The following is a 16,935-nucleotide window of genomic DNA, read 5'->3' as shown; positions in this document are numbered from 1 at the left end:
AAATGAAAGTATATGTCCATACAAATATTTATATAAAAATGTTCATGGTGGCTTTGTTGTAATAGCCCAAACTAGAAATAATCCAAATGTCTATCAACAAGTTAATGGATAATGAAACTGTAGTGAATCAACATAATGGAATATTACTCAGTATAAAAATGAATGAACTATTGGTACACACAATATAAGTGAGTCCAAAATAATTATGCTGAATGAAAGAAGACAAAGGAGTACATACTACACAAAATCTTTTGTATTAAATTCTAAAACATCCAAGCTAATCTAGAGTGAGAGAAAACAGATCAGTGCTTTCTTGAGGAAAAAGGAGAGAGAGGATGGGGATTATGAAGCAACACAAGGAAACTTCTGGGTGTGACACATGTGTTCACTATCAAGATTGTGGTGACATTTTCTGAGAAGAATAAATGAGCTAAAACATTACATTTTATTCTTTAAATATATGTAAATTATTAGTGACAATTGTATCTCAATAATGCTCATAAAGAAAAACACATGAAAAATGCTTTCCACACATTACCCAGTGGGAACTATCACTTGAAGCTTCAAACTTGGCACCAACATTAAAAATAATTAACATTCATGTCAACTTGTTGTTCAGTTGTTAAGTCATGTCCAACTCTTTGTGACCTCATGGCCTGTAGCCTGCCAGACTCCCCTGTGCACAGGATTTCCCTGGCAAGCATACGGGAACGGGTTGCCGTATCCTTCTGCTGGGGATCTTCCTGACCCAGGTATCAAACCCACGTCCCCTGCTTGGTAGGCAGATTCTTTACCACCAAGCCACATGGGAAGCCCCTCATATCAATTTCCTACCTTCTAAACAGCCTGTAAATAAGTGGATATTTAAAATGACAATACTTTGTCACTAATAGTCTTATTTTGCACCACAGTGAAACAGTAAAAAGTTAAAATACTACTTTTTTGAAGCAGTGAAAATTTAAATTAATATCCTTTAAAGGGAAAGCCTTGAGCTGATTTGAGAAGGATTATATGTAGGGATACGGCAGTAGGGGTTCACTCTCCCCAAAGTTTTAGCCTAAACACATAGAACAGTGCATTTCAGTAGGCTGTGCTAGAAACTCCAACCTCTGGAGGTATTAACTGGCATTAGGTACATAGCATTTTAGCCATTCAGTGGGTAAAGACATCCATTGACTTAGTAGGATGATAATACTTCTATCAAATCTATATTACATGTTGTTCACTGTATTATGTGCCAGGCCTGCAATGTATGCTGGGCATACGAGAGGAATTAAGGTCTTAAGGGACTCAGAGTTTAGTATTATCTTAGTGTTGACAAGCATTATTACTGTGTCATGAATGTGATTTAGCAGACATAATATTGATAAAGAATAAAATGCAACTCTATAATTGCAAAAACAATAGCACTCAATTTATAGGGAATATGGCTTTATGCCCATGGAAGAATAAAGAGTACTGCATTATGGTTTTGATTTGTGAACACCCGGTGAATCAGACACTCTGACACAAAAGAGATCAAACACATTGCATGTCTGGGTACAAAGAAAGAAGGAAAATATAACACTGTGTAGCAAATTATCTGTTCACTAAGCCTAAATCATCTTTAGTTTGAATTTATCCTTGTCAAATATGAAGACTGCTGCTTCCTTATAGACTTTCTTTTGACATCCGTAGGATGTTTCCAGGTTGATTCATTACCTTGGTGATAGACTTCAAATTCTATTTTCAGACCTTTCTTTTGGCAAATTCTAGAACCAAGATTAACTGCTTGTGTGATCATTTCTCAAATAAGAAAGTGTTTTGCATCATTCACATAAATGTGTCCTAGATTGTGGTCAGCAAGTTTAAAAAAACAAAAGCAGCTAGTGGGTGTAGTAGAAGCATAATGACTATAATTAGGCAGGCACTGCTTTATCATTAGTTTGTAACCTTTCACAATAACCCTCTCTCTTATTAATAAGTCATTATTTTGTAAGCACTTAACCCTGATTCTGAAAGTTGATTTAAATTCCAAATGCTCTGCCTATATCTACACAACACAGAGCAAAATGAAGATCTAAGGAAGTGAAGCTGGATACAGTAGATCTGGATAACTCACATCTATATTGATAACCTATGAAAGCAAAATCACTACTTTTTAAAAGTATTGTATTTATTTGTATTTTTTTTATTTTTGGTTGTGCCGCGTCTTCGTTGCTGTGCATTGGTTTTCTCTAGTTGTGGCAAGCAGGGGGCTATTCATTGTGCTTGGGCTTCTCACTGCAGGGGCATCTCTTATTGCAGAGTGCAGGCTCCAGGGCATGTGGGCTTCAGTATTTGCAGCATGTGGCTCTAGAGTCCAGGCTCAGCTGTTGCGACCCATGGGCTTAGTTGCTCTACAGCATGTGAAATCTTCCCAGACCAGGGATCGAACCCATATTTCCTGCATTGGCAGGCAGATTCTTATCCACCATACCACCAGGGAAGTCCCCAAATCACTATTTAGTTACGAAGTTGTCTCTTTCTAAAAGTAAAAAATTTGATTCTGCTAATACAAACTAGAAAAAAATTATGTATTATTATATACTGTAGCTCTGGTTAACATGCCCAAGCTTAATTAAAAGGGCTTTGGTAAAGTTCTTGAGGACTCTCAGCTCATTCTATAATTTTAAAATTTTCACAAAATAATATTAAAAGAAAGAACAATAGTAAAATCACATTCTGAGCTTAGTAATACAAAATAACCCATTATTTTGAGACTAATGTTAGTTGGGCTAGCCTCAGTCCAGTTTAGTCACTCAGACATGTCCGACTCTTTGTGACCCCCATGGCCTGCAGCACACCAGGGTTCCCTATCCATCACCAAGTCCCAGAGGTTGCCCAAACTCAGGTCCATCGAGTCAGTGATGCCATCCAACCATCTCATCCTCTGTTGTCCCCTTCTCCTCCTGCCTTCAATCTTTCCCAGCATCAGGGTCTTTTCTAATAAATCAGTTCTTTGCATCAGGTGGTCAAAGTATTGGAGATTCAGTTTTAGCATAGTCCTTCCAAAGAATATTCAGAACTAATTTAATTTAGGATTGACTTGTTTGATCTCCTTGCAGTCCAAGGGACTCCCCTAGCCTAGGAAAGTCCTAGTCTGGGTTAGCCTAGATAATCATACTCTTTAAAAGTTCTTAAAGAATTCGTTTCACTTCTCTCATCATCTGGAAACAAAGTTAATACAAGCTGCTTTAATTTTCTGGAGTATATTCTTAGTATAAACAGACATCAACTTAACTTCAGTTTTCCAACTGTTTTCAACTTGCTAATGCATTGAATACATGGTATACTATTTTCAACTGGCTTATAAATTGAATGCATGGTGTTGTTCTATGAATTTTTGTAATAGCATGGTTGTATTGTAATTAAACCAATTTTATGATATTGAAGTAAGTGAATAACAGAGCATGAGCCTCCTCTGGGAAATTCTAGAAGGCATACTCTAACATCAAGAGACATGAAAATAGTTTTCATGATTCTGTTTTCTTTGTAGATATTCCTGGCTTCCCAGGTGGTGCTAGTGATAAAGAACCTGCCTGCCAATGCAGGAGATGTCAGAGATGCAGATTCCATCCTTGGGTGGGGAAGATCCCCTGGAGGAATGCATGGCAACCCACTCCAGTGTGTTCTTGCCTGGAGAATCCCATGGACAGAGGAGCTTGGTGGGCTACAGTCTACAGAGTTGCAAAGAATCGGACACAACTAAAGCGACTTAGCATGCAAGGATACAGCTATACTACTTTTCCTATTTCCAAAATAAAGACTGAACTGTTCTAAACAGTAACTGATCTGTGAAGGGTTGCATAGAGGGAACTACAAACAGTACATTTATGCCTCCTCCAGTGTTCTCTGCCCTCTTAATTACGTATTTCAATTGCATTAACATTGCTTCTCTTGGGAATTTTCCATTAAGTGATCAATCTGCCCATTAGGTTATTTTCCCTGATATAATATTGAGCTTCTGCTCTCATTTGCTATTTTCCCCCCATTAGTGCTAATTAGGTCCCCTTGGATCAGGGAGAATACAGTTCCATCTCAGCACACTCTCTCAAATGCTGTAGACAATGATGCACAGCTTTATTTATTATGCACCAAATACTTGTAAATTGACCTGAATAATTCTGCCTGAGATTGTAATTACATTGACTTGCCTTCTTTGGAAATTCTTAAATTTTCTGGTCTTTTCCAAGGTAAATAAGTATTTAAAATTCACTAGAATATATTAAGGAAAATGTCAGCACCTACACCAATGATTTCTGACTATCTCCAGAGAAGAAAGAGACAAAGATGGGGGGGACGGGTGGAGGAGAGACAGAAGAGAGGAAAGGAAAAGGTGTGACTTACCAAATAACAACAAAATGGAATTTAACACAAAATACATTTATGACCATTTTAACTATGAGATTGATTAACCCAATTTGTACTTTAAAACAAAACTGTCAGAACTTTAAAATTAGTCCAGTTCTTATGCTGAATGCACTTAAACGTTTGATGACTTTGTCTCTTTTTTCCTTTTGTATTTCTCCTCTCTTCTACTGTTATTCTCTCAGAATAATACTGTTATTCTCTCTCTCTCTCTCTTTTGCTTGGACCATCTTAGACATTCAATAAATACTGTGAACTACAGTATTGATGGATGATGGGAGAAAGAGATACAAATAGGATTAAAATGTCTTTCTTCCATAGGATTTAATGTGTGACATGAACTACCACCTAATTTAGGCAGCTGTAGGAATTACTGTTTGAATTCTTTGAAAAATACTATTAATAAATTACAAGTCAATGGTGTGAAAAAACTAAGTGAGGGGCAGTGTTCCAAGTTAAAAAAAAAAGTCAAAACAATGCAATAATTAAATATAAGGTGAGAACTTAATTTGGATCCTGTTTGAAACAAACCAACTGTAACAAGATATTTTTGAGACAATTGGAACAAATTGAATATGGCCTGGGTGTTACATGACACCAAGGAATTATTGTCAATTTATAAGTTATGATAATGGCACTGTGGTTGTGTAATAAAATTACTATAATTCTTGTTGACACATACTGAGTTAGTTAGGAATGAAATGGTACGCTGTCTGAGATTTGCTATAAGGCATTTTAACAAAGAAAAAAGAGGTGGGGCATGTATACAGTAAGTAAAGTAAAACCCTGATAATTGTTGACTGTACTAAGTGATACATTCATGGAGATTCATTATTTTGTCTTCTACTTTATGTGTATTTAAATCTTTTAAAATAAAAATATTTTAAATAAAACAAAAGCAACACATATTTAATATGTAAAAGTATGAACTTTAAAATATAAGACATGCATACATTAATGTCTTCCCTCACCACCACCCATAAATCCTATTTACAAAGGAAACCACTATGAACTATTTGGTGTATATACCAATATGGACATTTCTGTCTATGTGTACACCTATATGTACATATTTAATTTTTTTTTACCAAAGTGCTTTTAAACCTTTTCTTTATTAAAACTGTATCTTGGGGCCTTCCCTGGTGGCTCAATGGTAAAGAATCCGCCTGCCGATGCAGGAGCCCCAGGTTTGATTCCTGATCCAGGAAGACGCCACATGTTACAGAGCAACTAAGCCAGTGCACCACAGCTATTGAGACTGTGCTCGAGAACCCGGGAACCGCAACTGCTGGGCCCAGCGGCGCAGCTACTGAAGCCTGTGCTCCTAGAGCCCATGCTCCACAACAAGAGAAGCCCCTGCAGTGAGAAGCCCGCACACTGCAACTAGAGAAGAGCCCCAGCCCAGGCAGCATCGAAGACCCAGCACAGCCATAAATAAGTAAATAAAACTGCTTTAAAAAAAAAAAAACCCCAAAACTGTATCTTGGACACTTTTCCATGCCAGTAACTTTAGATCTACCTTGTTCTTACTAACTGATGCAGAGAATTCCATGGCTTGGATAGTTTGCGTGGATGCTTTCATTTTTATAATCCCATATGGTATTTCATTTGTTCCCAGTTTTTAACTATTACAAGCAAAATTACAGGGAACCTTTTGTACATGTCTCTTTGTACATTAGTGTGACCATGTGGGTAGAATAAAGTTTTAGAAATAGGATTGAGAAGCAGTCTAAATTAGTGGGCAAGGATGTACACACTGCAGTCACACTCCTTGGGAACTAATGTCAGTGCTGTTCACTGACAATCTGAGTGATCTTGGGCTCTCAGAATATCAGTTTTCTTCTGAAAATAGGATTAATAATAATCATATTCACATGATAACATTATTGTGAGAATAAACAATACGTATAAAGTGTTTAGAAGAGCTGTGAAGTAAGATATACATATATATACAGATATATATGTATATATATAAAACTCTGTCCCTAGTTCCTGCCATTTATATACTTATATTTTGTGTTTGATCCCACTTCCTGACACAGAGCTCGTACAATCCTTGTAATATCCTGAGCAATAGGAGTGTCTGACACAGAGCTCCTAAACCCTCTAGAATTTCCTGGGTAATAGAAGCAACTTTCATTCTCGTGATTCTTGGTGGGCTCTTGGATTGGGGCCACGACATGGATTAGAAGCTTGGAAGTTTCAGTCCTACTCTTCATTCCCTAGAGAGGGGACAGAAGCTGGAAACTGAGTTTATTATCCATCATGCAGATATAACGTTGCTGTTGTTCAGTAGTTCAGTCCTGTCTGACTCTTTTCGACCCCACAGACTGCAGCATGCCAGGTCTCCCTGTCCTTCACCATCTCCCAGAGCTTGCTGAAATTCATCTTCATTGAGTCAGTGATGCCATCCAAACATCTCATCCTCTGTCATCCCCTTCTCCTCCTGTCATCAATCTTTCCCAGCATCAAGGTGTTTTCTAATAAGTCAACTCTTCGCAACAGGTGGCCAAAGTATTGAAGCTTCAACTTCAGCATCCGTCCTGCCAATGAATGTACATGGAGGCCCAGCTATATCAGTCCTTCCAATGAACTGAATTGTAGGGCGTTGAGTTTGTATCAGAGAATTGGTTGATGTAAGAAAAACACACAGCTGGTAATAGAAGTGTTCTCTGTGAATGTAATGAGTAGGAAAAAATAGTTTTCCTTTAGCTGGTATAGAGAGTTTTTTTCTTCCTACAAAATAGCTCATGACACACATAGGAAGGTCTCAATAAATGTCAGTTATCATTATTGTTAATGTAGATAGGATTGATTTACACCCCCACCAATAGTGAGAAAATTATTTTTAATTTGATAAAGTAAAGTCATCTCCTTATTTAAGTTTTCATTTTCCAAATATTTATTGAGATCGTACATTTGTTTATAGGATTCCTAGCCAGTTTTATATTATTCCTAAGGAATATTAACCAGTGTCCATTACCTATTTCCCTATTGATATAAAACTACTGACGGCACATTCCAGAGAGATGAACAACCACCTACAAATTCTTATCAGACCTGAATTTCCAACTAAGAGAAACTGCACACTCTAGCTTCAATCTGACTTAAAGGAAATCCACTCCTAACTATGTATCAGACCAACACTCTCACCAAGTACCTGGATCAAATCCTGTAGAAGAAATCAGTTATTTGAAGGCACACAAGAGCCAAAGTAAAAGGGGCAAGATCACAGAGAGAAGCACACAAATGTAAACTTAACATTCTCCTACACTTTGCCTCTTGAGAAATTCAGCAAAACTTAAGAACGACTGGGCTTAGTGGCCAAGCAGAGCATGTAACTTTCAAGCTCAGAGCTTTCCGCACGCTCACAAGGATGAAAATAAAAATTGATGCCTAAGGACCATCAAGGTAAAATTTTGCTTTGCGTTAGACTCCACAATAGACCCCACAGAGGCTATGTCTCAGGACTAAGGACAAATCAAAATATATCAAACTTTCAGTTCAGTTCAATCACTCAGTCAGGTCCAACTCTTTGCGACACTATGGACTGTAGCTTACCAGGCTCCTCCATCTATGGCAATAGTACTGGAGTGGGTTGCCATTTCCTTCTCCAGGGGATCTTCCCGACCCAGGGATCAAACCTGGATCTCACACATTGTAGACAGACGCTTTACCATCTGAGCCACCAGGGAAGTCCTGGATTTGAAATAGCTCAACTGGAATTCCATCACCTCCACTACCTTGTTCATAGTGATGCTTCCTAAGGCCCACTTGACTTCACATTCTAGGATGTCTGGTGCTAGGTGAGTGATCACACCATCATGATTATCTGGGTCGTGAAGATCTTTTTTATATAGTTCTTCTGTGTATTCTTGCCACCTCTTCTTAATATCTTCTGCTTCTGTTAGGTCCATACTGTTCCTGTCCTTTATCGAACCCATCTTTGCATGAAATGTTCCCTTGACATCTCTTTCTTGAAGAGATCTCTAGTCTTTCCCATTCTACTGTTTTCCTCTATTTCTTTGCACTGATCACTGAGGAAGGCTTTCTGATCTCTCCTTGCTATTTTTGGAACTCAGCATTCAAATGGGTATACCTTTCCTTTTCTCCTTTGCTTTTTGCTTCTCTTCTTTTCACAGCTATTTGAAAGGCTTCCTCAGACAGCCACTTTGCTCTTCTGCATTTTTTTTCTTGGGGATGGTCTTGATCCCTGTCTCCTGTACAATGACTGTCACGAACCTCTGTCCATAGTTCATCAGGCACTCTGTCTATTAGATCTAGTCTCTTAAATCTATCTCTTACTTTCACTGTATAATTGTAAGGGATTTGATTTAGGTCAAACCTGAATAGTCTAGTGGTTTTCCCTACTTTCTTCAATTTAAGTCTGAATTTGGCAATAAGGAGTTCATAATCTGAGTCACAGTCAGCTCCCAGTCTTGTTTTTGCTGACTGTATAGAGCTTCTCCATCTTTGGCTGCAAAGAATATAATCAATCTGATTTCACTGTTGACCATCTGGTGATGTTCATGTGTAGAGTCTTCTCTTGTGTTGTTGGAAGAGGGTGTTTGCTATGACCAGTGCATTCTCTTGACAAAACTCTATTAGCCTTTGCCCTGCTTCATTCTATACTCCAAGGTCAAATTTGCTGTTACTCCAGGTGTTTCTTGACTTACTATTTTTGCATTCCAGTACCCTATAATGAAAAGGACATCTTTTTGGGGTGTTAGTTCTAGAAAGTCTTGTAGGTCTTCATAGAACTGTTCAATGTCAGCTTCTTCAGCATTACTGGTTGGGGCACAGACTTGGATTACTGTGATATTGAATGGTTTGCCTTGGAAACAAACAGAGATCATTCTGTCGCTTTTGAGATTGCATCCAAGTACTGCATTTCGGACTCCTGTTGACTATGATGGCTACTCCATTTCTTCTAAGGGATTTCTGCCCACAGTAGTAGATATAATGGTCATCTGAGTTAAATTCACCCATTCCAGTCCCTTTTAGGTTGATGATTCCTGAACTGTCGACGTTCACTCTTGCCATCTCCTGTTTGACCATTTCCAATTTGCCTTGATTCATGGACCTAACAGTCTAGGTTCCTATGCAATATTGCTTTTTACAGCATCAGATCTTGCTTCTATCACCAGTCACATCCACAACTGGGTGTTGTTTTTGCTTTGGATACCTCTCTTCATTCTTTCTGGAGTTATTTCTCCACTGATGTCCAGTAGTCTATTGGGCACCTACTGGCCTGGGGAGTTCATCTTTCAGTGTCTTATCTTTTTGCCTTTTCATACTGTTCATGGGGTTCTCAAGGCAGGAGTACTAAAGTGGTTTGTCATTGCCTTCTCCAGTGGACCACATTTTGTCAGAACTCTCCACCATGACCAGTCCGTCTTGGGTGGCCCTACAGGGCATGGCTCATAGTTTCACGGGTTAGACAAGGCTGTGGTCCATGTGATTAGATTGGTAAGTTTTCTGTTATTGTGGTTTTCAGTCTGTCTGCTCTCTGATGGAGAAGGGTAAGAGGCTTATGCAAGCTTCCTGATGGGAGAGACTGACCAAGGGGGAAACTGGGTCTTGTTCTGATGGGCGGGGCCATGCTCAGTAAACCTTTAATCCAATTTTTTGTTGATGGGTGGGGCTGTGTTCCCTCCTTGCTATTTACCTGGGGCCAGACTATGGTGGAGGTAATGAAGATAATGGCGACCTCCTTCAAAAGGCCCCAGGCATGTACTGCTACACTCACTGCTCCCAACCCTGCAGCAGGTCACCACTGATCCACGCCTCTGCTGGAGACTCCTGGACACTCACAGGCAAGTCTGGGCCAGCCTCTTATGGGGTCACTGCTCCTTTCTCCTGGGTCCTGGTGCACACCAGGTTATTCTTGTGCCCTCCAAGAATCTGTTTCCTAGTCCTGTGTAATTTCTCGCAACTCTATGGTGGGGATTAACCTCCTCCAAGAGGGCTTCTGCCACACCCAAGTCTGCTGCACCCAGAAACCCTGTCCCTGCGGCAGTCCACTGCTGACCCGTTCCTCCACAGGAGATGCTCAAACACAGGTCTGTCTCAGTCTCTGTAGGGTCCCTGGGTCCTGGTGCACACAAGGCTTGTTTGAGCCCTCTGAGCGTCAAAATCTTTTTTATTTAAATTTATTATTTATTTGAAGGATAATTGCTTTACAGAATTTTGCTGTTTTCTGTCAAACCTGAACATGAATCAGTATACATATATCCCCTCCCTTTTGAACCTCCCTCCCATCTCCCTCCCTGTCCCACCCCTCTAGGTTGATACAGAGCCCCTGTTTGGGTTTCCTGAGCCATACAATAAATTCCCATTGGCTATCTACTTTACATATGGTAACATAAGTTTCCATATTATTCTCTTCATGTCTCTTCCCGTCTCCCCAAATCCACAAGTCTGTTCTCTATGTCTGTTTCTCCATTGTTGCCCTGCAAACATTCTTCAGTGTGTTTTTCTAGATACCATATATATGTATTAGTATACAATATTTATCTTTCTCTTTCTGACTTATTTCACTCTGTATAATAGGCTCTAGGTTCATCCACCTCATTAGAACTGACTCAAATATGTTCCGTTTTATGGCTGAGTAGAAGAAAATGGCAACCCACTCCAGTACCCTTGTCTGGAAAATCCCGTGGATGAGGAGCCTGGTAGGCTACAGTCCATGGGGTCACAAAGAGTCGGACACAATTGAGCAACTTTACTTACTTACTTAATATTCTGTTGTGTATATTTACAACAACTTCTTTATCCATTCATCTGTTGATGGACATCTAGGTTGCTTCCATGTTCCAGTTATTGTAAATAGTGCTGCAATGAACAATGGGATACATGTGTCTTTTTCAATTTTTATTTCCTCAGCGTATATGCTTAGGAGTGGGGTTGCTGGGTCATATGGTGGTTTTATTCCTAGTTTTTTTAAGGAATCTCCATACTATCTTCCATAGTGGCTGTATCAATTTACATTCCCACCAACAGTGCAAGAATGTCCCCTTTTCTCCACACCCTCTCCAGCACTTATTGTTTGTAGACTTTTTGATGATGGCCATTCTGACTGGTATGAGGTGATATCTCATTGTAGTTTTGATTTGCATTTCTCTAATAATGAGCCATGTTGAGCATCTTTTCATGAGTGTTAGCCATCTGTATGTCTTCTTTGGAGAAATGTCCGTTTATGTCTTTTCCCCACTTTTTGATTGGGTTGTTTGTTTTTCTGTTATTGTGTTGTATGAGCTGTTTGTATATTTTGAAATTTAATCCTCTGTCAGTTTGTTATTTTTTCATTTGTTATTATTTTCTCCCATCCTGAGGGTTGTCTTTTCATCTTGCTTATAGTTCCCATTGATGTACAAAAGCTTTGAAGTTTAATCAGGTCCCACTTGTTTACTTTTGTTTTTATTTCCATTACTTTAGGGATCGCATTGAATCTGTAGATTGCATTTGGTAACATAGTCATTTTCACAATATTGATTCTTCCTACCCAGGAACATGGGATATCTCTCCATCTGTTCATGTTGTCTTTGATTTCTTTCATCAGTGTCTTATAATTTTCTGTGTAAAGTTCTTTTGTCTCCTTAGGTAAGTTTATTCCTAGATATTTTATTCCTGCTATTGCACTGGTGAATGGGATTGATTCCTTAATTTCTCTTTCTGATTTTTCATTGTTAAATAGCCAATCATCTTAATTTTGATTAACTCAAAGACAACTGCCTACCAACAGAAACAATATCTTCTCCAAAAGGAATATAAAATCATCTAAATGTCTATAACATTTATGCCTAATATCCAGCATTCAGTCAAAAATTAGTGTGCATGTAAGGAGACAAGGCCAAGGTATCAAAAACCAGAAGCCTAAACAACAACAGGAAAGTGGACAACAGGAATGAATCTACAAATAATCAAATAATGTAATTACTATTATGGCAAAGAAAACAAAAAATACTTCCTTCAAATAACCAACAATAATACTGATAGCTGTCTTACCATAAATGTTGAAAAAAAATAACTGTCAAGCTATAATTCCATAGCCCCCAAAGCCAACCATCAAAAGTGAAGGTTCAGTTTTACAAGATGAAAATTTCTAGAGAGTGATTGCATGACAATATGAATGTATGTAACATTATTGAACTTATTCTTAAAATGGTTAACTATACACTGAATGGCTGATTTAATGATGAATTTTATGTTGTAATTTTACCACAATTTTTTAAAAACTAAAGGAAACAAGAAAAAATAAAGTGAAGAAGAAGGTGAATTTTGTGGTATGTAAAAAGCACATACCACAAAAATCAAGCTATTTCTAATTAGAAAATAGCTATTTTTAAAATGTGAAGAAATAAAAACAGTTAAAAACAAAAACAGAGAATTCATCCTTAGCAGATCAGTAATAAAAGGAAAATTAAAACTCGTTCTACAGACAGAAGAAAAATAACCCCAAGTAGAAACACTTAAGTGTAAGATAGAATGAAAAGCAATAGAAAGAAACTCTAAATAAATGCTATACTAGAAAAAAATAATACTTCTCCTCAAAGGGGCTCAGTACACTTCAACATGAAAATATAAGAAAAAAGACAAGAATGTAGTATATGGAGTCAGTGTCTGAATATCTTGGCATTTTTACGAAGTGATAAAAGTACTAACATGTAGATACTATTGTCACAAATACATGTTGTAATGTCTATGGTAACCACTAAAAAATATTATGAAACAACATATAATCAACAGTTCATGGAGGACAAAATAGATTTATAAAAATATTTCATCAATTCAAAGGAGGCAAGAAAGAGAAAGAAGAAAAAGTAACAAGTAGGAAACAACAAAAGGACAGATTTTAAAATAAAAATATCAGCAATTTGAATGAAATCAGACTGGATTAAAAATAAAACTCAATTACATATTCCTTAAAAGAGACACATCTTGAAAACATAAGGACATGGAGGGGTTATAAACAAAATATTGGAGAAATGTATACTATGAAATAACAAAAACTTGCTAGAGCTATACTAATATTAGGGGGAAAAGGCTTTACTAGAGGTAGCAAATATATGGTCAATATAAAACAATCAATCCACTAAGTTAACTTAATGATAATAATAGTGTGTACTTTTAATAACATGGCCTCAAAAGAAGCAAAATTTGACAGAACCAAAGGAAAAATGGATGCACCAAGACTAGATTTAAAGATCTGGGTGCATCACTCTCAGTAAAGAACAAGCAAAAAAGAAACTCTTAGGATATAGAAGATTTTTACAAATATGATTAATGAGCCTCATTTAACTGGTATGTGTAACATATGTATTTTTTTTCAAGTATACATAAACCGTTTACCAAAATTAACTAAGTGTTGAACCATAAATCAAGTCTCAACAAACTTCAAAGAATTTAAATCATTAATCTTATGAAATGAGGCTGGAAATAAATTATTGAAAGTAACTATTAATAGAAGAGGCCCAAATGCTTGCAGAAGAAAGCTGTATATTTCTTTAAAAAAAAAAAAGAAAAAGAAAAAGAAACCCATTGGTCAAAGAATTGCTCACAATAAAACTGAACCAAATTATTAACAAGACAGAAAATGTGAAATATCAAATGTGAAAGATTCAACTAAAACTGTGTTTAGGATGAAATTTAGAGCTTTAAATGCTCACATTAAGGAAACAGAGGGCTACAGTTCAATGATCTAAATATCGATCTCAAAAAATAAACATATACTTTTATAAAAATTATTTGGCTGTGCTGGATATTATTTGGAATGCAGGATCTTTAGTTGAGGCATGTGAACTCTTAGCTGTGGCATGTGGTTCCCTGACCAGGGATGGAACCCTGGCCCCCTGCACTGAGACCACCAAGTTTTATCCACTAAACCACCAGGGAAGCCCCAAACAAAGAGGAACTTGATCTGAACAGTTTTCAAATATTCTATGAATGTTCTACTTCAATTTCTAAAAGTTTAATTAAAATCTTTTAAGAAAAAGAAACTTCCTGCGTGTTCAGTCGCTCAGGATTGCCCAACTCTTGCGACCCCATGGACCATAGCCTCCCAGGCTCCCCTGTCCATGGGATTTCTGAGGCAAGAATACTGCAGTGGGTTGCCATTTCCTGCTCCAGGGGATCTTCTTGATCGAGGGAGCGAACCTACGTTTCCTGTACTGGCAGGCAGTCCATTTTCTGATTCGTGCTGTTCAGTCACTCAGTCATGTCCCACTTTTTGCAACCACATGGACAGCAGCATGCCAAGCTTCCCTATCCTTCACTATCTCCTGGAGCCTGCTCAAACTCATGTTCATTGAGTCGGTGATACCATTCAACCATCTCATCCTTTGTTGTCCCTTCTCCTCCTGCCCTCAATCTTTCCCAGCATCAGGATCTTTTCTAATGAGTCAGCTCTTTGCATCAGGTGGCCAAAGCACTGGCATTTCAGCTTCAGCATCAGTCCTTCCAATGAATATTCAGAGTTGATTTCCTCTAGGATTGACTAGTTTGATTTCCCTGCAGTCCAAGGGACTTGCAAGAGTCTTCTCCAGCACCACAGTTCAAAAACATCGGTTCTTCAGCACTCAGCCTTCTTTATGGTCCAACTCTCACATCCGTACATGACTACTGGAAAAACCACAGCTTTGACCATATGGACCTTTGCTGGCAAAGTGATGTGTCTGCTTTTTTAAAACACTGTCTAGTTTTTCTTCCAAGAAGCAAGCATCTTTTAATTTCCTGGCGGCAGGCACCGTCTGCATTGATTTTGGAGCCCGAGAAAATGAAATCTCACACTGTTTCCACTATTTGTCATGAAGTAATAGGACTATATGCCATGATCTTTGTTTTCTGAATGTTGAGTTTTAAGCCAGCTTTTTCACTCTCCTCTTTCACCTTCATCAAGAGGCTCTTTAGTTCCTCTTCACTTTCTGCCATTAAGGTGGTATCATCTGCATATCAGAGGTTGTTGATATTTCTCCCAGCAATCTTGATTCCAGTTTGTGAGTCATCCAACCCAGCATTTCATATGAGGTACTCTGTATATAAGTTAAATAAGCAAGGTGACAATATACAGCCTTGATGTACTCTTTTCCCAATTTGGAACCAGTCTGTTGTTCCATGTCCAGTTCCAACTGTTGCTTCTTGTCCTGCATACAGGTTTTTCAGGAGGCAGGTAACGTTGTCTGGTATTTCCATCTCTCTAAGAATATTCCAAAGTTCGTTGTGATACACATAGTCAAAGGCTTTAGCACAGTCAATGAAGCAGATGTAAATATTTTTTTGGAATTCCCTTGCTTTTTCTATGATCCAGCTTATGTTGGCAATTTGATCCCTGGTTCCTCTGCCTTTTCTAAATCCAGCTCATACATCTGGAAGTTCTCAGTTCACATACTCTTGAAGCATAGCTTGAAGGATTTTGAGCATCATCTTGCTAGAATGTAAAATGAGTGCTGCTGCTGCTGCTGCCAAGTCACTTCAGTCATGTCCGACTCTGTGCAACCCCATAGACAGCAGCCCACCAGGCTCCTCCATCCCTGGGATTCTCCAGGCAAGAGCACTGGAGTGGAGTGCCATTGCCTTTTATACAGTAACTTGAACATTCTTCAGGATTGCCATTCTTTGGGATTGGAATGAAAACTGACCTTTTCCAGTCCTGAGGCCACTTCTCAGTTTTCCAAATTTGTTGGTATAATGAGTGCAACACTTTAACAGCATCATCTTTTGCGATTTGAAATAGCTCAGCTGGAATTCCATCACCTTCACTAGTTTTGTTCGTAGTAACACTTCCTTAGGCCCACTTTACTTCACACTCCAGGATGTCTGTCTCTAGGTGAGTGACCACACCATCGTGGTTATCTGGGTCATTAAGAGCTTTTTTGCACTGATTCTACAGTTACTCAAATGATCTCAAAGTCTGTGAATGTGCTTCATAAACCAGTGTATCTAGCTCTTCCATACTTGGCATATATTTAAAATCTTATGCATACTCTAATCTCTTGGCAGGTTGTCTGGTGAGTTTTTTTTTTTCTACTTGCATATACTCTTAAGCTCAGATTAGCCTCTTTAAAACCACTCTGCAGCAGAAAAGAATACCCAAACACTCTGTGGTTCAGACTCACCCTTCCAGAAACAGGCAGACACAAACCTCTGGGTGGACAGAAAAAGCCAGTCACTCTGCAAGATTTACCACACCCATTCAACAAGAAATATCTGTCCTGCATGTGTGCTATTGCCCTAACCTCAAAACAGGATTTGCTAAGTACAAAATTACACAGGCAGCACTTTCAAAAAGTTTCTGACCTCTTTTCATAACATCAAAAAATCCAAAGTTAAAACTCATTCATTGTGCTTTCTATATGATTAAGCAGCAGATGTTTCATTACTATTGCTATTGACATGGTTCCTGTCCCTTATTCATGAAAATATTGTTTTGAGAAAACAATGAATTTAGTATTTTAGCTCTAGAACTTAATAACCAATGTACTGAAAGAGAATTTTCATAACCTACTTATGAATTTTCATTTGAAAGAGTATTTTGGGTGTGGGTGTGCA

The sequence above is a fragment of the Muntiacus reevesi genome, chromosome 11 (assembly GCF_963930625.1).
Source record: "Muntiacus reevesi chromosome 11, mMunRee1.1, whole genome shotgun sequence".
Lineage (NCBI taxonomy): Eukaryota > Metazoa > Chordata > Mammalia > Artiodactyla > Cervidae > Muntiacus > Muntiacus reevesi.
Note: the sequence above shows the minus strand (reverse complement) of the source record.